The sequence below is a fragment of the Thalassophryne amazonica genome, chromosome 11 (genome assembly GCF_902500255.1).
Source record: "Thalassophryne amazonica chromosome 11, fThaAma1.1, whole genome shotgun sequence".
Lineage (NCBI taxonomy): Eukaryota > Metazoa > Chordata > Actinopteri > Batrachoidiformes > Batrachoididae > Thalassophryne > Thalassophryne amazonica.
In genome coordinates this window covers 117,176,471-117,203,853 of record NC_047113.1, presented here as the reverse complement: position 1 = coordinate 117,203,853, position 27,383 = coordinate 117,176,471, and positions in this window count along the sequence as shown.

Genomic DNA, 27,383 nt, shown 5'->3' with positions numbered 1-27,383 from the left:
AAATTCTTCTTCTTACTTATAAGGTTTTGAATAATCAGGTCCCATCTTATCTTAGGGACCTCATAGTACCATATCACCCCAATAGAGCGCTTCGCTCTCAGACTGCAGGCTTACTTGTAGTTCCTAGGGTTGTAAGAGTAGAATGGAGGCAGAGCCTTCAGCTTTCAGGCTCCTCTCCTGTGGAACCAGCTCCCAATTCAGATCAGGGAGACAGACACCCTCTCTACTTTTAAGATTAGGCTTAAAACTTTCCTTTTTGCTAAAGCTTATAGTTAGGGCTGGATCAGGTGACCCTGAACCATCCCTTAGTTATGCTGCTATAGACTTAGACTGCTGGGGGGTTCCCATGATGCACTGAGTGTTTCTTTCTCTTTTTGCTCTGTATGCACCACTCTGCATTTAATCATTAGTGATTGATCTCTGCTCTCTTCCACAGCATGTCTTTTTCCTGGTTCTCTCCCTCAGCCCCAACCAGTCCCAGCAGAAGACTGCCCCTCCCTGAGCCTGGTTCTGCTGGAGGTTTCTTCCTGTTAAAAGGGAGTTTTTCCTTCCCACTATAGCCAAGTGCTTGCTCACAGGGGGTCGTTTTGACCGTTGGAGTTTTTACGTAATTATTGTATGGCCTTGCCTTACAATATAAAGCACCTTGGGGCAACTGTTTGTTGTGATTTGGCGCTATATAAATAAAAATTGATGAATTGATATATATATATATATATAACTATATATATATATATATATATAACTATATATATATATATATATATATATATATATATATATATATATATATATATATATATATATATAGTTATCTAGATACAAACATGCGTGGTATGAGTGCATCAATTCATTCAGTGTGCATTGATTCAATTGATGGATTGAATCGTGTGCTGCTTGCTTGCATTGATTTTTTTCAGAGGCGGATGGTTCAGGACACTGGAGCAGCCATTTATCGAGAAAATTTGTATTTCTCTATGTTGATTGCAGACTGCAGTGGGTTTGCCGTCTGCTTGAAGCTTGACGCAATGAAGCAGGGCTTCGACCTGTTGTTCGCTGGTTTTCAGGGGCGGCAAGTCCCCTGACATGAGCATCAACCAGTCTATAAACTGAAGTTGTCCATCAGGTAAAGGAGATAGTAATAATAATAATAATAATAATAATAATAACAGTAATAATAATAATAATAATATTAATATCCTCTGTTTTGTGGGACTAAGTGCACAGCTCCAAAGAGCTGCACAGATTTCGGACAGAATTAATAACTTCAGAGAGAATTGCCGTTGTAAATCAAATGACACCTCTTTCCAAACGTTACAATACAATCAAACATCCGACCAAAATGTGACATCCTCTGTTTCTTATGAATGACATCCCGACGTGCAGCACAGCTGGCTGTAAGAGCTCAGCTCAGAGTCTATGGAGTTACATTTGTGTCATTAATATCAGAAAGGAAATGTTTTTGACAGAAACTCCAGATTTTGTTTATTTCTATTTATGTCCAGAGATCAAGGATCCAGTGACCAATTTCATATTTATTTACTTTAAGACAATAAAATGTTGTTGACAAAGAAAACCTGTAAAGCCTAATTTTAGTACACAGAAAATTCACAAGAAAATCATCTATATATTAAAAGTGTGAAGGCGTCTGTGAGTGTGTGATTTTATTTAGTAAGTTAAATGTAAGTACCTAATATACTAAGTGAAACCACTTAGATAGATAGATAGATAGATAGATAGATAGATAGATAGATAGATAGATAGATAGATAGATAGATAGATAGATATAGATAGATAGATATATAGATAGATAGATAGATAGATAGATAGATAGATAGATAGATAGATAGATAGATAGATAGATAGATAAAATCACTAACAAATAAAACTCAAATGCTCAGATCATGCTGTTCTAAAGTCTTATAGCAGAGGGGACAAAAGGCCTCTCTTAACGTTGTGTTCTGCAGCGCAGGGAAAGCAGCCTGTTGCTGTGGTTACTGTTATGCAAAGGATGCCTGGTGTTACACAGGATGCCCTGCATTACAGTCCTCTTATTTCCATTGTGGTCCATTTAAAATCAAATGACAAAATAGAAGTAAAAAACCACATAACATAATAATATAATAATAATAATAATTATAGTGTGTATATGATAACAAGAACCTAAAGGCCCTTTCACACATAGTGTGAACATTTACAACTCCAGGGCGACACCCGTTGGAGCAGCTGGTATGTGCGCACCATGAAACATCATACCGACGGGCAGACGTGCACGATGCTGGTGCAATGGTTCATGCACGTGGGAATAAAGTGCCACCAGCTGTACGATGTGGTCACACATTGCGCAGCTGGAAAAAAAAGGTCACCCACGCCTTCCAAAAGCTCTGATCATAGCCAGAAACTTTACCACCTGAGCTACCATCGCTGTCCTGTAAAAGGTGCCGAACACTGCATCATATCAGGAAGCACATGGACATATTCAAAACTAAAAATAAAAACGACTCACCGTATAAAAACATTGCATTGTATTAAATCCCTCCTATCAAGCGGGCAATACAAATATGATCCGTCTGTTCCTCTGTAGATGACCCATGGTCACTGATGTACAGTCATGAAATCACATGAATGAGAAGCAGTTCGCTCCTCTCATTCATGTCCACATCTGCCGGCTCACGCATGTCTTGTGAACAGCGTGCTGCAGGACACTGCGTCATGTGGAACAGAGCTCACATGGGTGACGTGATAGTCAGATCGCCTGCTGCATGTTATGATCTGACGGTCTGTTTCAACCTGGGGCAGTGGGGCAGCCTGTCAATGTGAGCTCCGTGTGGACGAGCGCTCGTTTGCTGCAGCCCGTCGCCACAGTGATATATGTTTTTATTTATGTCCACTTGATGACAGCAAACAGACATACATGCATCACAGTGGTCAGTTGTTAGTCTATGTCCGTCCAAACACAGTACTGTCCAGCTGGGTTGTCCAGATGACAGATCTCCATGGCCGCTTCTGTCATAGCCACACCTCCTGTAGGTTCAGCGCACACATACCAAAGCTGCACTTGTGGGGAACTTATGCAAATTTCACAGCAGTACGACAGCGATTGTCTGCTGACTGTTGTCGTGTCAATAGTGTGAATGGCCACACAGTGCCATGTGAGCGGTGTTAGATGTTTGTACGTGTCAGCTGGAATTTGGCCGACACATTCTGCGATGGGCTCTCACAGTGCACGCTGTCCCTTTCAGCCACTGGTGTGCGCATGTCATTGTATCAACAGGTGTACGAGGCGTTAGAGACAGCTACAAATTACATGGTTTGCTGACGATTCCTGCTTCATGCGCACTTAATGCACAATTCAATGTGTGAAGGGGCCTAAACAATTTATAAATACATTTAGACAGTAAATTAACATAAAAATATGTAAATAACAGGAAATAAAAGGTTTGAGGTCTTCTTCTAAAGTTGTTGAGGTTAAAGGGTTCTAAAAACATTCTGGACTCACACACCATTCCAACTCATTCTAGAAACTTTGCACAATTTATTACCACCCTTGAAAAATAGCAGCTACCTAATTTATAAACACGACCCAATCTAGAGCCCATGGATCCCAACGGGCAACATCTTAGTTTAACTCTTTATCTCTGAATAAATTAAATGGATTTCTTGAACATTTTACTTCTGAGTGAGTTTTGATTTCTATGTAATGAATCGTTTAATATTTTCAGAAAAATAAAAACATACAGGGACACATCGTTTCCTCCTGGCCTCCTACGGGTTTTCTGCAGCCTGGTTCAGCACCAGTCCACTGCCCGGGGTTTGGGACCCCTAAACTAAAGCATACATTGATGAGAAAGATATTACATTATCTGGTATGGATGACTTCATAATGTAGCCACACAGAAGTCACATGACAGTGAGTGATAAACATCATTACAGGCAGATGTTCCTTGTGTTCTGTGGAGTGTGAACGCACACATCAGCCCTCTGAGGCTTCTCACTCTCATTTGGGTTTTGACTCTAAGTCATTCTGAGCAGTGCAAATCCATCAGCGCACTGGAAACGTTTCAGTGGGAGTTTTTTTTGTTTTGTCTTATAAACTGAAACGTGCTTTGATCTGAACATGATGTTCAAACACCTGTGAGGTCACAAAAGTTGAGAGTGGGGGCGGGGGGGGGGGGGGGGGGGGGGGGGGGGGGGGAACTGTATGAGTGGTTCAGGTGGACACAGGGGACCTCATGTTCTCCTCCAGCAGTCAGGAAATCCTTTCTGAGGCCTTTAAAACATGTATTAGTTTGCATTATGACCTCACATTATTGCTCACTGACATCACAGGAAGAGGATCTGTGCTCCAGTCCCCCATCACTCACTGTAATGACACGAAGAGGATCTGTGCTCCAGTCCCCCATCACTTACTGTAATGACATGAAGAGGATCTGTGCTCCAGTCCCCATCACTCGCTGTAATGACATGAAGAGGATCTGTGCTCCAGTCCCCCATCACTCGCTGTAATGACATGAAGAGGAGCTGTGCTCCAGTCCCCGATCACTCACTGTAATGACATGAAGAGGATCTGTGCTCCAGTCCCCATCACTCGCTGTAATGACATGAAGAGGAGCTGTGCTCCAGTCCCCCATCACTCGCTGTAATGACATGAAGAGGATCTGTGCTCCAGTCCCCCATCACTCACTGCAATGACATGAAGAGGATCTGTGCTCCAGTCCCCCATTACTCACTGTAATGACATGAAGAGGATCTGTGCTCCAGTCCCCCATCACTCACTGTAATGACATGAAGAGAGCTGTGCTCCAGTCCCCCATCACTCACTGTAATGACATGAAGGAGCTGTGCTCCAGTCCCCATCACTCGCTGTAATGACATGAAGAGGAGATGTGCTCCAGTCCCCCATCACTCACTGTAATGACATGAAGAGGATCTGTGCTCCAGTCCCCATCACTCACTGCAATGACATGAAGAGGATCTGTGCTCCAGTCCCCATCACTCGCTGCAATGACATGAAGAGGATCTGTGCTCCAGTCCCCATCACTCACTGCAATGACATGAAGAGGATCTGTGCTCCAGTCCCCCATCACTCGCTGTAATGACATGAAGAGCTGTGCTCCAGTCCCCGATCACTCACTGTAATGACATGAAGAGGATCTGTGCTCCAGTCCCCATCACTCGCTGTAATGACATGAAGAGGAGCTGTGCTCCAGTCCCCCATCACTCGCTGTAATGACATGAGAGGAGCTGTGCTCCAGTCCCATCACTCACTGTAATGACATGAAGAGGATCTGTGCTCCAGTCCCATCACTCACTGCAATGACATGAAGAGGATCTGTGCTCCAGTCCCCCATCCACTCGCTGTAATGGACATGAAGAGGAGCTGTGCTCCGTCCCCATCACTCACTGTAATGACATGAAGAGGATCTGTGCTCCAGTCCCCATCACTCGCTGTAATGACATGAAGAGGAGCTGTAGCTCCAGTCCCCCTATCACTCGCTGTAATGACATGAAGAGGAGCTGTGCTCCAGTCCCCCCATCACTCACTGTAAATGACATGAAGAGGATCTGTGCTCCAGTCCCCATCACTCACTGCAATGACATGAAGAGGATCTGTGCTCCAGTCCCCCATTACTCCTGTAATGACATGAAGAGGATCTGTGCTCCAGTCCCCCATCACTCACTGTAATGACATGAAGAGGAGCTGTGCTCCAGTACCCCCATCACTCACTGTATGACATGAGAGGATCTGTGCTCTAGTCCCCATCACTCACTGTAATGAAATGAAGAGAATCTGTGCTCCAGTCCCCATCACTCACTGCAATGACATGAAGAGGATCTGTGCTCCAGTCCCCATCACTCACTGCAATGACATGAAGAGGATCTGTGCTCCAGTCCCCCATCACTCACTGTAATGACATGAAGATCTGTGCTCCAGTCCCCATCACTCACTGTAATGACATGAAGAGGATCTGTGCTCCAGTCCCCATCACTCACTGTAATGACATGAAAAGGATCTGTGCTCCAGTCCCCATCACTCACTGTATGACAGGAAGAGGATCTCTGCTCCAGTCCCCATCACTCACTGAGTGACAAGAAGAGGATCTGTGCTCCAGTCCCCCATCACTCACTGCATGACATGAAGAGGATCTGTGCTCCAGTCCCCATCACTCACTGTATGACATGAAGAGGATCTGTGCTCCAGTCCCCCCACTCATAGCATGACATGAAGAGGATCTGTGCTCCAGTCCCCATCACTCACTGTATGAGAGGATCTGTGCTTCAGTCCCCATACTCACTGTATGACAGGAAAAGGATCTGTGCTCCAGTCCCCATCACTCATTGTATGAAATGAGAGGATCTGTGCTCCAGTCCCCATCACACACTGTATGACAGAAGAGGATCGGTGCTCCAGTCCCCATCACTCACGTGTATGACACTAAAGAGGATCTGTGCTTCAGTCCCCATCACTCACTGTATGACATGAAGAGGATCTGTGCTCCAGTCCCCCATCACTCACTGTAAGACATAAGGAGGATCTGTGGCTCCATCCCCATCACTCACTGTATGACACTGAAGAGGATCTGTGCTCCAGTCCCCCAACACTCACTGCAATGACATGAAAAGGATCTGTGCTCCAGTCCCTCATCACTCACTGTAATGACAAGAAGAGGATCTGTGCTCCAGTCCCCATCACTCACTGTAATGACAAGAAGAGGATCTGTGCTCCAGTCCCCATCACTCACTGTAATGACATGAAGAGGATCTGTGCTCCAGTCCCCCATCACACACCTGTAATGACATGAAGAGGCTGTGCTCCAGTCCCCATCACTCACTGTAATGACATGAAAAGGATCTGTTCTCCAGTCCCCATCACTCACTGTATACAGGAAGAGGATCTCTGCTCCAGTCCCCATCACTCACTGTGTGACAAGAAGAGGATCTGTGCTCCAGTCCCCCTCACTCACTGCATGACATGAAGAGGATCTGTGCTCCAGTCCCCATCTTACTGTATGACATAAGAGGATCTGTGCTCCAGTCCCCCATCACTCATAGCATGACATGAAGAGGATCTGTGCTCCAGTCCCCATCACTCACTGTATGACATGAAGAGGATCTGTGCTTCAGTCCCCATTACTCACTGTATGACAGGAAAAGGATCTGTGCTCCAGTCCCCAATCACTCACTGTATGACATGAAGAGGATCTGTGCTCCAGTCCACCATCACACACTGTATGACACGAAGGGATCTGTGCTCCAGTCACCATCACTCATTGTATGACACAAAGAGATCTGTGGTCCAGTCCCCATCACTCACTGCAATGACATGAAGATGATCTGTGCTCCAGTCCCCCATCACTCACTGTAATGAATGAAGAGGATCTGTGCTCCAGTCCCCATTACTCACTGCAATGACATGAAGAGGATCTGTGCTCCAGTCCCCCATCACTCACTGTAATGACAAGAGAGATCTGTGATCCAGTCCCCCATCACTTACTGTAATGACATGAAAAGGATATGCTCCAGTCCCCCATCACTCACTGTAATGACAAGAAGAGATCGTGCTCCAGTCCCCATCACTCATTGTAATGAAATTAAGAGGATCTGTGCTCCAGTCCCCATCACACCCTGTAATGACAAGAAGAGGATCAGTGCTCCAGTCCCCCATCACTCATTGTATGACACGAAGAGGATCTGTGCTCCAGTCCCCCATCACTCACTGTATGAACGAAGAGGATCTGTGCTCCAGTCCCCATCATTGTATGACACGAGAGGATCTGTGCTCCAGTCCACCATTACTCACTGTATGACACGAAGGGGATCTGTGCTGCAGTCCCCATCACTCATTGTATGACACAAAGAGGATCTGTGGTCCGTCCCCATCACTCACTGCAATGACATGAAGACGATCTGTGCTCCAGTCCCCCATCACTCACTGTAATGAAGAGGATCTGTGCTCCAGTCCCACATTACTCACTGTAATGACAAGAAGAGGATCTGTGCTCCAGTCCCTCACTCATTGTAATGAAATTAAGAGGATCTGTGCTCCAGTCCCCATCACTCACTGTAATGACACGAAGAGGATCTGTGCTCCAGTCCCCATCACACCCTGTAATGACACGAAGAGGATCTGTGCTCCAGTCCCCATCACTCATTGTATGACAGGAAGAGGATCTGTGCTCCACTCCCCATCGCTCACTGTAATGACAAGAAGAGGATCTGTGCTCCAGTCCCCCATCACTTACTGTATGACATGAAGAGGATCTGTGCTCCAGTCCCCCATCCTTACTGTAATGACACGAAGAGGATCTGTGCTCCAGTCCCCCATCACTCACTGTAATGACATGAAGAGGAGCTGTGCTCCAGTCCCCCACCTCACTGTAATGACACGAAGAGGAGCTGTGCTCCAGTCCCCCACCACTCACTGTAATGACATGAAGATCTGTCCAGTCCCCATCACTCGCGGTATGACATGAAGAGGATCTGTGCTCCAGTCCCCCATCACTCACTGTAATGACATGAAGAGAGCTGTGCTCCAGTCCCCCATCACTCACTGTAATGACATGAAGAGGATCTGTGCTCCATCCCCCATCACTCACTGCAATACATGAGGGATCTGTGCTCCAGTCCCCATCACTCGCTGTAATGACATGGAGGATCTGTGCTCCAGTCCCCCATCACTCCTGTAATGACATGAAGAGGAGCTGTGCTCCAGTCCCCCATCACTCACTGTAATGCGGAAGAGGATCTGTGCTCCAGTCCCCATCATCTCTGTAATGACTGAGAGGAGCTGTGCTCCCCCCCATCACTCACTGCAATGACATGAAGAGGATCTGTGCTCCAGTCCCCATCACTCGCTGTAATGACATGAAGAGGATCTTGCTCCAGTCCCCCATCCCTCACTGCATGACATGAGAGGATCTGTGCTCCAGTCCCCATCACTCACTGTAATGACATGAAGAGGATCTGTGCTCCAGTCCCCCATCACACACTGTAATGACATGAAGAGGATCTGTGCTCCAGTCCCCATCACTCACTGTAATGACATGAAAAGGATCTGTTCTCCAGTCCCATCACTCACTGTATGACAGGAAGAGGATCTCTGCTCCAGTCCCCATCACCTCACTGTGTGACAAGAAGAGGATCTGTGCTCCAGTCCCCCATCTCACTGCATGACATGAAGAGGATCTGATCTCCAGTCCCCATCACTCACTGTATGACATGAAGAGGATCTGTGCTCCAGTCCCCCATCACTCATAGCATGACATGAAAGATCTGTGCTCCAGTCCCCATCACTCACTGTATGACATGAAGAGGATCTGTGCTTCAGTCCCCATTACTCACTGTATGACAGGAAAGGATCTGTGCTCCAGTCCCCAATCACTCACTGTATGACATGAAGAGGATCTGTGCTCCAGTCCACCATCACTCACTGTATGACACGAAAGGGATCTGTGCTCCAGTCACCATCACTCATTGTATGACACAAAGAGGATCTGTGGTCCAGTCCCCCCATCACTCACTGCAATGACATGAAGACGATCTGTGCTCCAGTCCCCATCACTCACTGTAATGACATGAAGAGGATCTGTGCTCCAGTCCCCCATTACTCACTGCAATGACATGAAGAGGATCTGTGCTCCAGTCCCCCATCACTCACTGTAATGACAAGAAGTCTGTGATCAGTCCCCCCATCACTTACTGTATGACATGAAAAGGATATGTGCTCCAGTCCCCCATCACTCACTGTAATGACAAGAAGAGGATCTGTGCTCCATCCCCATCACTCATTGTAATGAATTAAGAGGATCTGTGCTCTAGTCCCCATCACCACCCTGTAAGGACAAGAAGAGGATCATGCTCCAGTCCCCCATCACTCACTGTATGACCGAAGGGATCTGTGCTTCAGTCCCCCATCACTCACTGTATGAAACGAAGAGATATGTGCGCCAGTCCCCATCACTCATTGTATGACCGAAGAGGATCTGTGCTCCATCCACCATTACTCACTGTATGACACAAAGGGGATCTGTGCTGCAGTCCCCCATCACTCATTGTATGCACAAAGAGTCTGTGGTCCAGTCCCCTCACTCCTGCAATGACATGAAGACGATCTGTGCTCCAGTCCCCATCACTCACTGTAATTCAGAAGAGGATCTGTGCTCCATCCCCCATTACTCACTGTATGACAAGAAGAGGATCTGTGCTCCAGTCCCCATCACTCATTGTAATGAAATTAAGAGGATCTGTGCTCCAGTCCCCATCACACCCTGTAATGACAAGAAGAGGATCTGTGCTCCAGTCCATCACCCCTGTAATGACAAGAAGAAGATCAGTGCTCCAGTCCCCCATCACTCACTGTAGCACAAGAGGATCTGTGCTCCAGTCCCCCATCACTCACTGTAATGACAAGGATCTGTGGTCCAGTCCCATCACTCATTGTAATGACATGAAGAGTCTGTGCTCCAGTCCCAATCACACGTTGTAATGACATGAAGGATCTGTGCTCCAGTCCCCCATCACTCACTGTATGACTGAAGAGGATCTGTGCTCCAGTCCCCATCCTCACTGTATGACACAAACAGGATTTGTGCTCCAGTCCCCATCACTCACTGTACGACACGAAGAGGATCTGTGCTCCATCGCCCATCACTCACTGTTAATGACAAGAGAGGATCTGTGCTCCATCCCCCATCACTCACTGTATGACAAGAGGATCTGTGCTCCAGTCCCACATCACTTACTGTAATAACATGAAAGGATCTGTGCTCCATCCTCATCACTCACTGTAATGACAAGAAGAGGATCTGTGCTCCAGTCCACATCACTCACTGTATGACATGAAGAGGATCTGTGCTCCCGTCCCCCTCACTCACTGTCTGACAAGAAGGATCTGTGCTACAGTCCCCCATCACTCACTGCAATGACATGAAAGGATCTGTCCTCCAGTCCCCATCGCTCACGTATGACAGAAGAGGATCTGTGCTCCAGTCCCCATCACTCACTGTATGAAAAGAGATCTGTTCTCCATCCCCATCACTCACTGTAATGAAATTAAGAGGATCTGTGCTCCAGTCCCCCATCACTCACTGATGACACGAAGATCTGTGCTCCAGTCCCCATCTCTCATTGTATGACACGAAGAGGATCTGTGCTCCATCCCCATCAGTCACTGTATGACATGAAGATCTGTGATCCAGTACCCCATCACTCACTGCAATGACATGAAGAGGATCTGTGCTCCAGTCCCCCATCACTCCCTGTAATGACATGAGGAGGATCTCTGCTCCAGTCCCCCATCACTCACCGTATGATAGGAAGAGGATCTGTGCTCCAGTCCCCAATGACTCACTGTAATGACATGAAGAGGATATGTGCTCCAGTCCCAATCACTCGCTGTAATGACATAAAGAGGAGCTGTGCTCCAGTCCCCCATCACTCACTGTAATGACATGAAGAGGATCTGTGCTCCAGTCCCCATCACTCGCTGTAATGACATGAAGAGGAAATGTGCTCCGGTCCCCCATCACTCACTGTAATGACATGAAGAGGATCTGTGCTCCAGTCCCCCATCACTCACTGCAATGACATGAAGAGGATCTGTGCTCCAGTCCCCCATCACTCACTGTAATGACATGAAGAGGATCTGTGGTCCAGTCCACAATGACTCACTGTAATGACATGAAGATGATCTGTGCTCCAGTACACATCATTCACTGTACGACACGAAGAGGATCTGTGCTCCATCGCCCATCACTCACTGTAATGACAAAAAGACGATCTGTGCTCCAGTCCCCCATCACTCACTGTAATGACAATAATAGGATCTGTGCTCCAGTCCCCCATCACTTATTGTAATAACATGAAAAGGATCTGTGCTCCAGTCCCTCATCACTCACTGTAATGACAAGAAGAGGAACTGTGCTCCAGTGCCTCATCACTCACTGTAATGACAAGAGGAGATCTGCTCCAGTCCCCATCACTCATTGTAATGAAATGAAGAGGACTGTGCTCCAGTCCCCACTCACTGTAAGACAAGAAGACTGTGCTCCAGTCCCTCATCACTCCCTGTATGACAAGAGGAGGATCTGTGCTCCAGTCCCCATCACTCATTTAATGAAATGAAGAGGAACTGTGCTCACAGTCCCTCATCACTCACTGTAATGACAAGAAGACTGTGCTCCAGTCCCTCATCACTCCCTGTAATGACAAGAGGATCTGTGCTCCAGTCCCCATCCTCATTGTAATGAAATGAAGAGGATCTGTGCTCCAGTCCCCATCACTCACTGTAATGACAAGAAGAGATCTGTGCTCCATCTCCACGCTGTATGACATGAAGAGGATCTGTGCTCCAGTCCCCCATCACTCATTGTAATGAATGAAGATCTGCTCCAGTCCCCATCACACGCTGTATGACATGAAGAGGATCTGTGCTCCAGTCCCCCATCACTCACTGTATGACATAGAGATCTGTGCTCCAGTCCCCCATCACTCACTGTATGACATGAAGAGGATCTGTGCTCCAGTCCCCATCATCACTGTATGACATGAAGAGGATCAGTGCTTCAGTCCCCATCACTCACTGTATGACAGGAAAAGGATCTGGCTCCTGTCCCCAATCACTCACTGTATCATCAATCAATCAATTTTTTTATATAGCGCCAAATCACACAAACAGTTGCTCCAAGGCACTTTATTTGTAAGGCAAGGCCATACAATAATTATGTAAAACCCAACGCTCAAAATGACCCCCTGTGAGTAAGCACTTGCTACAGTGGGAAGGAAAAACTCCCTTTTAACAGGAAGAAACCAGCAAACCAGGCTCAGGGAGGGCAGTCTTCTGCTGGGACTGGTTGGGCTGAGGGATAGAACCAGGAAAAAGACATGCTGTGGAAGAGAGCAGAGATCAATCACTAATGATTAAATGCAGAGTGGTGCATACAGAGCAAAAAGAAAGAAACAGTGCATCATGGGAACCCCCAGCAGTCTACGTCTATAGCAGCATAACTAGGTGGTTCGGGTCCCTGATCCAGCCCTAACTATAAGCTTAGCAAAAAGGAAAGTTTTAAGCCTACTTAAAAGTAGAGAGGGTGTCTCTCCCTGATCTGAATTGGGAGCTGGTTCCACAGGACAGCCTGAAAGCTGAAGGCTCGCCTCCCATTCTACTCTTCAAACCCTAGGAACTACAAGTAAGCCTGCAGTCTGAGAGCGAAGCGCTCTATTTGGGGTGATATGGTACTACGAGGTCCCTAAGATAAGATGGGACCTGATTATTCAAAACCTTATAAGTAAGAAGAAGAATTTTAAATTCATTCTAGAATTAACAGGAAGCCAATGAAGAGAGGCCAATATGGGTGAGATATGCTCTCTCCTTCTAGTCCCCGTCAGTACTCTAGCGCAGCATTTTGAATAACTGAAGGCTTTTTAGGAACTTTTAGGACAACCTGATAATAATGAATTACAATAGTCCAGCCTAGAGGAAATAAATGCATGAATTAGTTTTTCAGCATCACTCTGAGACAAGACCTTTCTGATTTTAGAGATATTGCGTAAATGCAAAAAGCAGTCCTACATATTTGTTTAATATGCGCTTTGAATGACATATCCTGATCAAAAATGACTCCAAGATTTCTCACAGTATTACTAGAGGTCAGGGTATGCCATCCAGAGTAAGGATCTGGTTAGCACCATGTTTCTAAGATACAATAACTTCAGTTTTATCTGAGTTTAAAAGCCGAAATTAGAGGTCATCCATGTCTTTATGTCTGTAAGACAATGCAGTTTAGCTAATTGGTGTGTGTCCTCTGGCTTCATGGATATATAAGCTGGGTATCATCTGCGTAACATGAAAATGTACGCAATACCGCCTAATACTGCCTAAGGGAAGCATGTATAAAGTGAATAAAATTGGTCCTAGCACAGAACCTTGTGGAACTCCATAATTAACTTTAGTCTGTGAAGAAGATTCCCCATTTACCTGACAAATTGTATTAGACATATGATTCAAACCACCGCAGCGCAGCGCTTTAATACCTATGGCATGCTCTAATCTCTGTAATAAAATTTTGGTCAACAGTATCAAAAGCAGCCTGAGGTCTAACAGAACAAGCACAGAGATGAGTCCACTGTCCGAGGCCATAAGAAGATCATTTGTAACCTTCACTAATGGGTGTTTGTACTATGATGATTCTAAAACCTGAATGAAACTCTTCAAATAGACCATTCCTCTGCATGATCAGTTATGAGCATGACATGAAGGATCTTGTTCAAGTCCCCATCACAAACTGTAATGAAATGAAGAGGATCTGTGCTCCATCCCCTATCACTCACCCCAATGACATGAAGACGATCTGTGCTCCAGTCCCCCATCACTCACTGTAATGACATGAAGAGGATCGTGCTCCAGTCCCCATTACTCACTGCAATGACATGAAGAGGATCTGTGCTCCAGTCCCCCATCACTCACTGTAATGACAAGAGGATCTGTGCTCCAGTCCCCCATCACTTACTGTAATGACATGAAAAGGATCTGTGCTGCAGTCCATCATCACTCACTGTAATGACAAGAAGAGGATCTGTGCTCCAGTCCCCACACTCACGTAATGACACGAAGAGGATCGTGCTCCAGTCCCCATCACCCTGTAATGACACGAAGAGGATCTGCTCCAGTCCCACATCACTGTATGACACGAGAAGGATCTGTGCTCCAGTCCCCCATCACTCACTGTATGACACGAAGAGGATCTGTGCTCACCCCCATCACCCCTGTAATGACACGAAGATCTGCTCCAGTCCCCATCACTCACGTATGACACGAAGGATGATCTTGCTCCAGTCCCCATCACTCACTGTATGACACGAAGAGGATCTGTGCTCCACTCCCCATCACTCACTGTATGACATGAAGAGGATCTGTGCTCCAGTCCACCATCACTCACTATGACACAAGGGGATCTGTGCTCCAGTCCCCATCACTCATTGATGACAAAGAGATCTGTGGTCCAGTCCCCCATCACTCACTGCAATGACATGAAGGCGATCTGTGCTCCAGTCCCCCATCACTCACTGCAATGACATGAAGAGGATCTGTGCTCCAGTCCCCCATCACTCACTGTAATGACAAGAAGAGGATCTGTGCTCCAGTCCCCATCACTCACTGCAATGACTGAAGAGATCTGTCCTCCAGTCCCCACCCGTCACTGTATGACATGAAGAGGATCTGGGCTCCAGTCCCCATCACTCACTGTATGAAAAGAAGAGGATCTGTTCTCCAGTCCCCATCACTCACTGTAATGAAATTAAGAGGATCTGTGCTCCAGTCCCCATCACTCACTGTAATTACACAAGAGGATCTGTGCCCAGTCCCCCACACGCTGTAACACGAAGGATCATGCCCAGTCCCCCATCACTTGGTTCGGATCCACCTGAACCTCTAACCATGACAGAAATATCTGGCCATAACATGGACCCAGAGGGAGACTTCATCCAGCAGGCACTTGCTCGACAAGGACAGCTCCTGGAGGAATTCAGCAGTCTGTAGACATGGGAACCCAGGTCCAGAACCTCTCAGCACAGGTCACACAGCCCAACACCGTAGTCTCGCAGCTTGCTGTGTCAGGCAGCGAGAACTTGTTCCACAGAAGGTGGAGGACACAAATGCAGACCCACAGGCAGAGTTGATGGAATAATCAGAAAACTTTATCAGGAGGCAAAGCAGTGGTTTGGTACACAAGTTTAGCAGACAGCAAAAGGGAAGGTACAAGCAGGCGTGAGACAAAAAACAAGTAGGGTTCAGTAACATGAAGAGACTAAGTACTTGGCTGAGGCAAAAGCAGATCCAAAAGACAAAGCAAGGTCGGTACACGACAAGGCAAAGGAGAAGACAAAGGCTGGGACGTGGATACAAATGATCGCAACGAACTGGCGAGGTGATGCTGAACTCAAAAGACTTAAATAAGGGAGGTGGTAAATTAGAGAACAAGACACAGGTGTGCAGAAGGTGCTGGAAGGGGGCATGATCGGGGAAGACAAAGGCAAGTGCAAGAGAGTGGGAAGCAAAAGCAAAGTGAACAGGGGTAAGATACTAAAGTGACAGAAAACCCAACAGTGCAAAAACGTGACATACTTGACAACCATAATAATGCAAACAAATAAAGTGGCAAAACTAAGAACCAAGTGGCGAGTCAAACAGTGGAAAAACAGAAACAAATGATATAACTAAAACTAGAGGGGACCTGATACGGGAAAGTGAATACAATAAACATGACAAAACACACTAAGGACTGAATAGAAAATAAATGATGAACAAAACAAAACCAGAGACTACAGAATACAGGTAATGCAAAGAATGACTAAACCACAATAAATGATAAACAGAGAATTAAATTGGTAACAAAAGCATTACACAAAATAAAGAAATGAACAGAACCAAAACAGACTTAACTGACAATGTAAAAAGATATGAAAATAAAACCATAAAAATCCTCAGCATACTGTAAGCCTAGACCCAAATAAGGGGAAAACCCAGACCACCCCGAAACCACACCCCAAAAACCCAAATAGCGGTAACCCAGTACACACCCAACAACGGGTGGGATGGAGGGGAACGTAGGTGAGACATGTCCCAGAGAAGAACCAGTGGAACCCACCCAAAGCAACGGGGACACGACGCAAGTGGCCAGTAGGCAAACAACAACACGACGACGGGAAAGTAATCATACGGCAGTCAGAAGTCCACGGTGGAAAGAGAAAGTAAGTAAGGGCTGGCAAGAGGACCCACTGAAGCGCCTGGTAGAAACCATAGAATGACTAGGTGTCTGAAAAAGGTAAACGGGGGTCTGAGAAGTTACTGCACGGCCCCATACTGGCTGTGGCTGAGTCTGAAGGACAGTCACGGAGCCCACCATTGTCTGTGGGCGAGTCAGGGAGCCCTCCTGACGGTCCATCAAAGTCCACTGTCGGGTCGGGGGATGAACCACAGGGCCTATACTGGAATGCGGAAAAGTCAGGGGGCGGCCAAGGGATTGACCAGCATTCACGGCAGAGTCAGAGGGACAACAAGGGTGCAACCTGGGACAGTAATCCTTAGAACCACATAATGAGAAAAGTTGCACACATGAGGAACCCGTGAATCAAGGAAGCCGAACGAATAAATAATTATCAAAAAACAGACAATCCAATAAACTGAATAAGAAGCAAACAAACAACAGGAAAATAACTCCAAAATCCAACTCCAGGTACAATAGAATCTGATGGGTGCCTGAACCAAAAACCTAATGAACACAGGTGAAGACAACTCAAGCTATTAATAAAAGAACTAAAAAAGAGCAAAAAGAAAGATTACAGGAAAGACAAATGTGCTTAACCAAAAGACATAAAAAGCACAGAGAACACAACATAAAGAAATGCCAAGCGGACCACGAAACATAACCAAACTACATCCATCGATCTGCTTACAAAGGGAAAGCAAAAAATGAGGAGATCGACCACACAAACTGAGAGGACAATCCAAACTGGAGGACTTCCTCAAAAACCAGAGAAACAACTTGACCAAATTACACTCAACAAAAATATAAACGCAACACTTTTGGTTTTGCTCCCATTTTGTATGAGATGAACTCAAAGATCTAAAACGTTTTCCACATACACAATATCACCATTTCTCTCAAATACTGTTCACAAACCAGTCGAAATCTGTGATAGTGAGCACTTCTCCTTTGCTGAGATAATCCATCCCACCTCACAGGTGTGCCATACCAAGATGCTGATTAGACACCATGATTAGTGCACAGGTGTGCCTTAGACTGCCCACAATAAAAGGCCACTCTGAAAGGTGCAGTTTTAACACACAGCACAATGCCACAGATGTCGCAAGATTTGAGGGAGTGTGCAATTGGCATGCTGACAGCAGGAATGTCAACCAGAGCTGTTGCTCATGTATTGAATGTTCATGTCTCTACCATAAGCCGTCTCCAAAGTCGTTTCAGAGAATTTGGCAGTACATCCAACCAGCCTCACAACCGCAGACCAGTGTAACCACACCAGCCCAGGACCTCCACATCCAGCATGTTCACCTCCAAGATCGTCTGAGACCAGCCACTCGACAGCTGCTGAAACAATCGGTTTGCATAACCAAAATTTCTGCACAAACTGTCAGAAACCGTCTCAGGAAGCTCATCTGCATGCTCGTCGTCCTCATCGGGGTCTCGACCTGACTCCAGTTCGTCGTCGTAACCAACTTGAGTGGGCAAATGCTCACATTCGCTGGTGTTTGGCACGTTGGAGAGGTGTTCTCTTCACGGATGATGCGAAGGAGATGTGTTGCACTGCATGAGGCAAATGGTGGTCACACCAGATACTGACTGGTATCCCCCCCAATAAAACAAAACTGCACCTTTCAGAGTGGCCTTTTATTGTGGGCAGTCTAAGGCACACCTGTGCACTAATCATGGTGTCTAATCAGCATCTTGATATGGCACACCTGTGAGGTGGGATGGATTATCTCAGCAAAGGAGAAGTGCTCACTATCACAGATTTAGACTGGTTTGTGAACAATATTTGAGGGAAATGGTGATATTGTGTATGTGGAAAAGTTTTAGATCTTGAGTGCATCTCATACAAAATGGGAGCAAAATCTAAAGTGTTGCGTTTATATTTTTGTTGAGTATATAATGCGAAAAATTGGTCAATCCACAAACAGGACCTAAACTAAGAGAGGGCCTGAAAAACAAAACAATCCCGAAACATAACATTAAGCAATTGGTTAGCAATAATCTCTCCCACTGATTGAGCAGGAGCCACCCTGGAAACTGATGGGCATCTACCGTTTCACCAAACGGCTGGAAAAAAAAAAAAGAAAAACAGAAAAATGTCACCAAGACAAAAACAGTGATACATTAACCGTCCAGTAAGTGGAGTTCTCAGAGACCAACTTCCAGGCTGACGCTGATGCTTGGGTAGGGTGAGGAAGCTCTGGAGCAGTCAGTAAAGCTAGTTCTTTAGGTGACGAGCAGGCCACGGAAGAAACTGCAGGTGCTGCTGATGACCATGGAAGAATACCTGCTATTGGAGGTTGGAAGGACTTTGCACCTTTGATGAACCAGCCGGTGTATTGGGAGATGCCGGTGCGTCCTTTGACATGGGCGTGGTGATCATTTCCAGTGCATTGCAGAACAGTGACAATGCGGACGTGTCACTCGTTTCAGCCAGTGAAGCAGGGGCCGTGACCAGCTCATCCTGTGGTACGCAGACCAGGTGCAGGGCGTGGGCGTTTCCACTTCCTGGAGCGTGCGCGCTGATGCTGCTTGAAACTTTCGTGGAATGGGCTGTGGAGGTTTCTTTGCAGCTGCGGTCTGCTCCTCATGTGTGCACGCTGATGCTGCTTGAAATTTTCGTGGTGTGGGCTGTGGAGGTTTCTCAGTGGCCATGGACAGCTCCACTTGCTCCTCTCGTGTGCACACTGGTGCCGCTTGAAACTTTCGTGGAGTGGGCTACGGAGGTTTCTAAGCGGCTGCGGTCTACTCCTCATGTGTGCGCACTGGTGCCGCTTGAGGCTTTCGTGGAGTGGGTTCTGGAGATTTCTTTGTGGGCATGGGCGGCTCCACTTGCTCCAGAGTTGTGCGTGCTGGTGCCAGTGGAGGCTTTCGCAGAGTTGGCTCAGGAGAGTTCTCGGTGGGTGTGGCTGGACCTGGTGCTGTACGCGACAGTGGACGCGGTCCTCCGGGATGATTAGGTGCAGCCGGCTTCTGCGCAAAAGTGCGCTGGAGGGTGCGATTGCGGCGTCGGACAGAATTATTGTTCGTGGTGCTTCGGTACAGGAGGCATAAATGTCAGATGCATGGAGGTACCTGCCCCTGCTTGAACTGTCTTTTTAGGTCAGCCAGCTCAGGAAAAACAGACAAAAAACTGGCTCAGCCTGCAGAACCTGGTCTAATGCCTACAAAACCCTCTGTTTTCTCAATGGACATGCACTGTCTTAGTACTCAAAAAATAAGTCCTGTATCTTGAACAGAAACGTGGTTGCGTCCTGGAGCCGACTCCTCCCCTTCTGATGAGTCGTCATCATCTTCAACATCAGTCCAGTCGAACTCACTGTCAGAGGGTTTATGTTGGGATGGCAGGAACCCTTCAGGGTGCCTCACCCAGACGGGGAGTCTCTCCTCGGCGAATATGCTGTCAAGGTCTTCCAGTTCTGGGAAGACATCATATAGCCAGTTGTTCGACTCAATCAATTCATAAGCCTGGTACAAAAAATCGAATTTCTCCCTCGGGGAAGGCCAGTCACGAAAGCAGACGAAGAAAAATTCCAGATCGGAGAAGATCTCCTTAATAACATGGTGGCATGGTTTGAGTCTGCTGTGTCCATGATGGCCAGTTCATTCTGTCAGGCAGCGAGAACTTGTGGCACAGAAGGTGGAGGACACAAATGCAGACCCACAGGCAGAGTTGATGGAATAATCAGAAAAACTTTATCAGGAGGCAAAGCAGTGGTTCGGTACACAAGTTGGCAGACAGCAAAAGCGGAGGTACAAGCAGGCGTGAGACAAAAGGCATGGTCAAAAAACAAGTAGGGTTCAGTAAGAAGAGACTAACTAACTGGGCTGATGCAAAAGCAGATCCGAAAGACAAAGCAAGGTCGGTACACGACAAGGCAAAAACAGGAGAGACAAAAGGCTGGGTGGATAAAAATGATCGCGACGAACTGGCGAGTGGTGCTGAACTCAAAAGACTTAAATAAGGGAGGTGGTAAATTAGAGAACAAGACACAGGTGTGCAGAAGGTGCTGGAAGGGGGCATGACTGGGGAAGACAAAGGCAAGTGCAAGAGAGTGGAGTAGGGCAAAAGCAAAGTGAACATGGGCAAGATACTAAAGTGACAGAAAACCCAACAGTGCAAAACGTGACATACTTGACAACCATAATAAATGTGAACAAAATAAAGGGGCAAAACTAAGAACTAAGGTGACGAGTCAAATAGTGGAAAAACAGAAAACAAATGATAATAACTAAAACTAGAGGGGACCTGATACAGGAAAGTGAATACAATAAACACAAAACACACTAAGGACTGAATAGAAAATAAATGATGAACAAAAACAAAACCAGAGACTACAGAATACAGGTAATGCAAAGAATGACTAAACCACAATAAATGATAAACAGAGAATTAAATTAAAAAGCATTGCACAAAATAAAGAAACGAACAGAACCAAAATGAACAGAATCAAAACAAGACTTAATTGACAATGTAAAAGATATGAAAAATAAAACCATAAAAATGCTCAGCGTACTGTAAGCCTAGACCCAAATAAGGGGAAAACCCCGACATGAACCCCGGGCCGGGGCAAATCCTGACATGCTGACCAAATCAGTCAGGTAGATGCACGCATTTCTCAGCTCACACTGCTAGCCACGCAACTCTCAGATCCTTCCACAGGGTCCACTCAGGGAGATACATCCACACTGCAAATAGGTCCCCCCCGCAAGCATTTCATCCTCATGAGCCATTCATTTGCCATCCAGAAAAGTTTGTGGGTTGGGTAGAATCCTGTGCGGCTTTCCTGATGCAATGCTCGCATGTTTTTTCGCAGCGCCCTTCACAGTATGCTTCCGATAGCAGCCGTATAGCTTACATCCCTAATCTGCTGCGCGCAGACGCACGTGCTTGGGTGTCTGCGCTCTGGGATCACAAATCCCCAGTGTTTAATAACTTTTCTGATTTCTCTTGTGAGTTTCGACTTGTGTCCGTTCATCCCACTAAGGCGTACACCGCTGCACAACATCTCTTAGCCCTGCACCAGGACCGCCGAAGTGCGGCAGAGTATTAGGTCAATTTCCGCATTCTGGCTGCAGGGGTGGCTGGGACTCCGCTGCGTTGAGGAGTATTTTTGTGAAGGGGTTCTTGGATCAGTTAAAAGATGAGCTAGCAGTGCCGACGACCCAGAAAACCTTGATGATTTCATTTCTTTAGTAATCTGTTTAGACACCAGAATAAGAGAGAGGCGCAGGGAGAAAAGCAGCAGGTCCGATAAATCCAGCTCCATTCAGGCTCCACCCTGTGCTCAGTCAGGGTCAACTGCTCCTGATCCACTGGGACACCTGCTCTGGCTCGCCAGCTCCCCCTGCTGAGAATCGTTGGAACTAGATCAGTGCGCTTGGAGACTGGCAGCCGGAGGCGTCTCTATTGCGGGACTAAAGGGCATGTCCGCACCCACTGTCCGGTACGCGCCAAAAGACGGGGCTCACTTGTAGATGCTGGGGCACTTTCTGTACCTTCCTTTCGTGAGGTGTTCAGTATCGTTTCCCTGTAACACTTAATTTATGGACATCTGTGGTTTGATTTCTTTGTATGTTTGGATAACTTGGGTTGTTAACAAGATCTGGTGGAAACCTCAGCTCATTAGTACATTTAGAAAAATATTTACTGAGAAAAATATTGACGTGTTAAATATTTATTTTACCCACTCTGTGTGTGTGTGTGTGTGTGTGTGTATATACAGTGCATCAAAAAATTATTCACAGCACTTCACTTTTTCAGCCTCATTCTAAAATGGATGAAATACATTTTTTCCCTCAAAATTCTACACACAATACTATGGAAGTCTGTTTGTGCCACTTGAAAAAAAGGGTTTTTGATAACTGCAAGATAGTATCTCACAATTCTGACTTATTATCTCACAATTCTGAGTTACTATGTTGCAATTCTGACTTATATCTCACAATTCTGAGTTACTATGTTGCAATTTGACTTATATCTCACAATTCTGACTTATTCTCACCATTCTGAGTTATCTCACAATTCTGACTTATTATCTCGCAATTATGACTTATTATCTCACAATTCTGACTTACTATCTCGCAATTCGACTTATTATCTCACAATTCTGAGTTACTATCTCACAATTCTGACTTATTATCTCACCATTCTGAGTTACTATCTCACAATTCTGACTTATTATCTCACAATTCTGACTTATTATCTCACAATTCTGACTTATTATCTCACAATTCTGAGTTACTATCTCGCAATTCTGACTTATTATCTCGCAATTCTGAGTTACTATCTTGCAATTCTGAGATACTTTACGTTCCGAAATGCATTGCCCCCTACCCCACATGGTCATTCCATGGATTCGATCATTGAAAGCTATTTTCGGCGTGGTTTCACAAACAGTGAGATTCGGACGCTATTACATGAGGAGCATGACATTGAAATAAGCCTCCGAACTTTACAAAGAACTTTGGCAAGGAACCATCTCTGGCGCAGGTGAAATAATACTATCAGAATTGCAACATACTATCTCGCAATTAATCAAAAAACCTTTTTTTTTCAAGTGCCACAAACGGGCTTCCATAACCATGTGGGGTAGGGGGCAATGCATTTCGTAACATAAAGTATCTCAGAATTGCAAGATAGTAACTCAGAATTGTGAGATAATAAGTCAGAATTGCGAGATAGTATCTCAGAATTGTGAGATAATAAGTCAGAATTGCAAGATAATAAGTCAGAATTGCGAGATAGTAACTCAGAATAGTGAGGTAATAAGTCAGAATTGTGAGATAATAAGTCAGAATTGGGAGATAGTAAATCAGAATTGTGAGATAATAAGTCAGAATTGTGATATGTCAGATTTGCGAGATAGTAACTCAGAATTGTGAGATAAGTCAGAATCAAAAAACCTTTTTTTCAAGTAGCACAAATGGGCTTCCATACAATACACATACTGACAATGTGCAAAAAGGCTTTTTCTTAGATTTTTGCAAAGCTATTAAAAATAAAAACTAATAATCACATGTACATAAGTATTCACAGCCTTTGCTATGAAGCTTTGGAATGTGGCTGTAACATAACAAAATGTGGAAAAAGTGAAGCTCTGTGAGCACCTTCTGGATGCACTGTATAGTTTGGAGTTAGAAAATATGCATATGCAGTTATGATGAGGTCAGAATACTGACCTGCCTAATAATGCTGCATACAGTGCTGTATGTAGCTGTTTTATTACGACTGAATAAGGGCTGATTGTATAAGAACACACACACACACACACACCACACACACCACACACACACACACCACACACCACACCACACACACACCACACCACACAAACACACACACACACACACACACACACACACACACACGTCTGCATTGATTTGCATGGAGCTCGTGTCCCAGTAACCTGTCATTTCCATTATTCCATTCGTTAGCATGCCATTACACAAAGTATGGCCTGAAGGCTGAACAAAGACGCATAAACTGAAAATGAGGCCAGTGTAAATTGTTTTGACAAGAAATTAAGATCAACTTGAATTCCAAATGTTCACCCGTAAAGTGTCATCAGTGTCACCTGAATTTAAAAGGCTGTGAGCACACGATGACAGCATCAGTTCTTACAGACAGCAGCATGTGAACAACATTAAAGCAAATAAAGCACAGGACTGTGCATGAAACTCCATTTGGGAATGTCTGTGGTGTCGATGTGACATCTGACGGCTTTCATATTTGTTTTGAACGGACAGAAGAATGAACAGGTAGAAAGTTAAAATGATCAGCAAATGTAAAACCCGTGTACAGTATCGAACAAACACAAGTAATGGGATGATGACAGCAGGGCACCAGGGTGTGGTTATTTATTTCAGCCAAATCTGGTGCACAAGTCACACTGTGAGTGCACCTGCAGACCCTCCGCTGAGCGCAGGCTTTAAAGTCTCCAGGAAGTGAAATGTCAGATGAGCTGTCTATTCCCAGCACAGAACCTCCACCAACACTCCTTTACAGTTCCACAAAAATTTACCTTGGAAAAAATGTTCAAGGTCAAAGTCCTGTTAGAAGTGACGAGATGTCACCAATTCTAATCCAATTACATTTTTCCGCAAATCTGATTGGTTAATCGTATGAGATTTCAGACCGTGTAATATTTGGTGTAAGGTCACAAAATATTTGACCATTTCACATTTAATGTATTACCTCGTGCCTGGACCGGCTACGTGCGCTGCTACACAGATGTCAGTAATAGTGCTGTTAGGTAAGAGCGAGAGAAAGTCGCGTACTAACGACAATGCCCAAATGGGTGAATTTAGCTACCATACGAAAGTATTGATGTGGATTCTGGTACAGAATTACCATTTCATATTTGATGGATTTTCACATTCCATGGAGTACTCTGCGTTGGAGTGACGCTGCCTTGACGGTAAGCCTCATCATCCGAATTACCTACAGAATAATAAAGCGTGCAAATGAGGGAATTGGATTAAAAATGGAATAACCTTGCTGTGTCTATCGGTTTTACCAGCGATGCGTTCGCAGAGCCGGTAAAACTCAATTTGCATGAATGTCCACAAATCATCAGACGCAACAGGGTTATTCCCTAAATGTCAGGAGGACGTATTTAGTTCATACACTTCAATCAAAGGTTTTGTCGTGTTGGCAGTTTTTCCCAACTTTTCTGATTTCTGAATTCTTTTTCTGACCATTTTCACAGAACATTGGTTCTCTCTGCTATGGACAATCTGTTGTTGCTTTTGGCACTTGGTTTCTGACTGATAACTGGAAGACAAACAGGCATAAAATTGGAACCTCCATCCGATTTTGGTGGTGTAGGTAAATCCAGAACAGAAAAATGAGAGTGACTGAGTCACTTTTGATTGACAGACATTGGTGGGCACAGCTAACCAAAAAGTTAGCTTCGATAACAGATAATCAGCTAACTGAAAAATTATCTTTTATAAAGCTAAACCGATAAACCACCCAAAAATTTATCAGAAGCTACAGCTAACCAATAACTTCCAGTATTGTTTCCGGTACACTTGCAACTACTAACAAGCTGATTTTGAGTTTTAACACCATGATCGCTTCTGGTAGCTTCAAAGGTGATTACAGACCCAAACAATGATCTTTGGCACCCTGCCCCCTGCTGGAAGCTCCTCTTTACTACATATGTTACAGCAGCAAAGCAGCTGAGAGGAGCAGTGAAGCTCAACTCTCTACTCAATAGCAGCGTCACTGTGAGGTGGAGGTCTTGGAAAATAAAGCAGTGCTGACTAATGGTTTTGAGTTATAAATCAAATTAATACCAATAGAATAACTCCATTAATGTCAATTCTGTCATTTGTACAAAGTTAAAAGATAACATATATATTTTAATGCACTTGGTTTCAGTGCAGAAGGTTCCGGGTTTAAATCCAACCCCTGCCACATTTCTCCATGTAATGTGGAGTTGTGTCAGGAAGGGCATCCGGCGTAAAACCTGTGCCAATTCAACATGCAGATCCACCATGGATTTGCTGTGTGGTGACCCCGAATGCAAACAAGAGAGCAGCCGAAGGGACTTACTATCTTTTAATGTTAAATAATGCACTAATTCTGAAGTTTTGTAACAAACACAGACAAATACAAAATGGATTATGGGGAAAATGTGCATCCACTAATACTGATTGGTTGACTCATTCATTCTATGTAAAAACCAACACGTTAATGTAATGTGTGTTGATGTTTACATATAAATGTGCTTTTGTAAAATATGCCATTTTTTTATTTGTAAAAAACAGGCATTTTAATAAAAAGCCAAGTTGTAATTAGATAACCATCTGATATAACAGGTGCCACAATAAATAGCACCCTGCAGTCTACTGGTGCCCAGATGCTCAGTACTTAGGGCGAATACTGCCATCTGCAGTAGAGACTGTGAAAACTTGGCAAAACAAAATTCCAGATAATCCATGTCTGATACGTTTAAGATGCGTGGAATTTAATAAACGCAAATTGAATTTCAGAAATCTTATATATATATATTACTCTGGAACAAAGATGACAGACAGTGTTTGACATAAACAGGACTCTAAATAGCAAACAGGAATCGATTGCAATGATTCCAATTGAAAATAATGGAGAAGCGACCCAAGCTTCTTCTGGCATTTTTACATAAAACAAACACAATAACCCTAACCCTAACTCAGCCACATGGGGTGTGCAGCCAGTACATTCTGAGTGATGGTCCCAAGCCCGAATAAATGAGGAGGGTTGCATCAGGTCGAGGCCCATGTTAACAATGTCCACCACCAGTGCTGTTGCCCAACAGGGTGCCGGTGGAAATTGGGCTACTGCTGGGTGAAGATGACAAAGAAGAGGAGGAGAACATTTCCACAAACAGCGGGAGAAGAAGAAAACTAGAAGGGTGGAAATGAGAGTGGGGACTTTGAATGTTGGTAGTATGACTGGTAAAGGGAGAGAGCTGGCTGATATGATGGACAGGAGAAAGGTAGACATATTGATTGTGTGTGCAAGAGACCAAGTGGAAGGGAAGTAAGAGCAGGAGCATCGGCGGTGGGTACAAGTTGTTGTACCATGGTGAGGACAGGAAGAGAAATGGTGTTGGGGTCATTTTA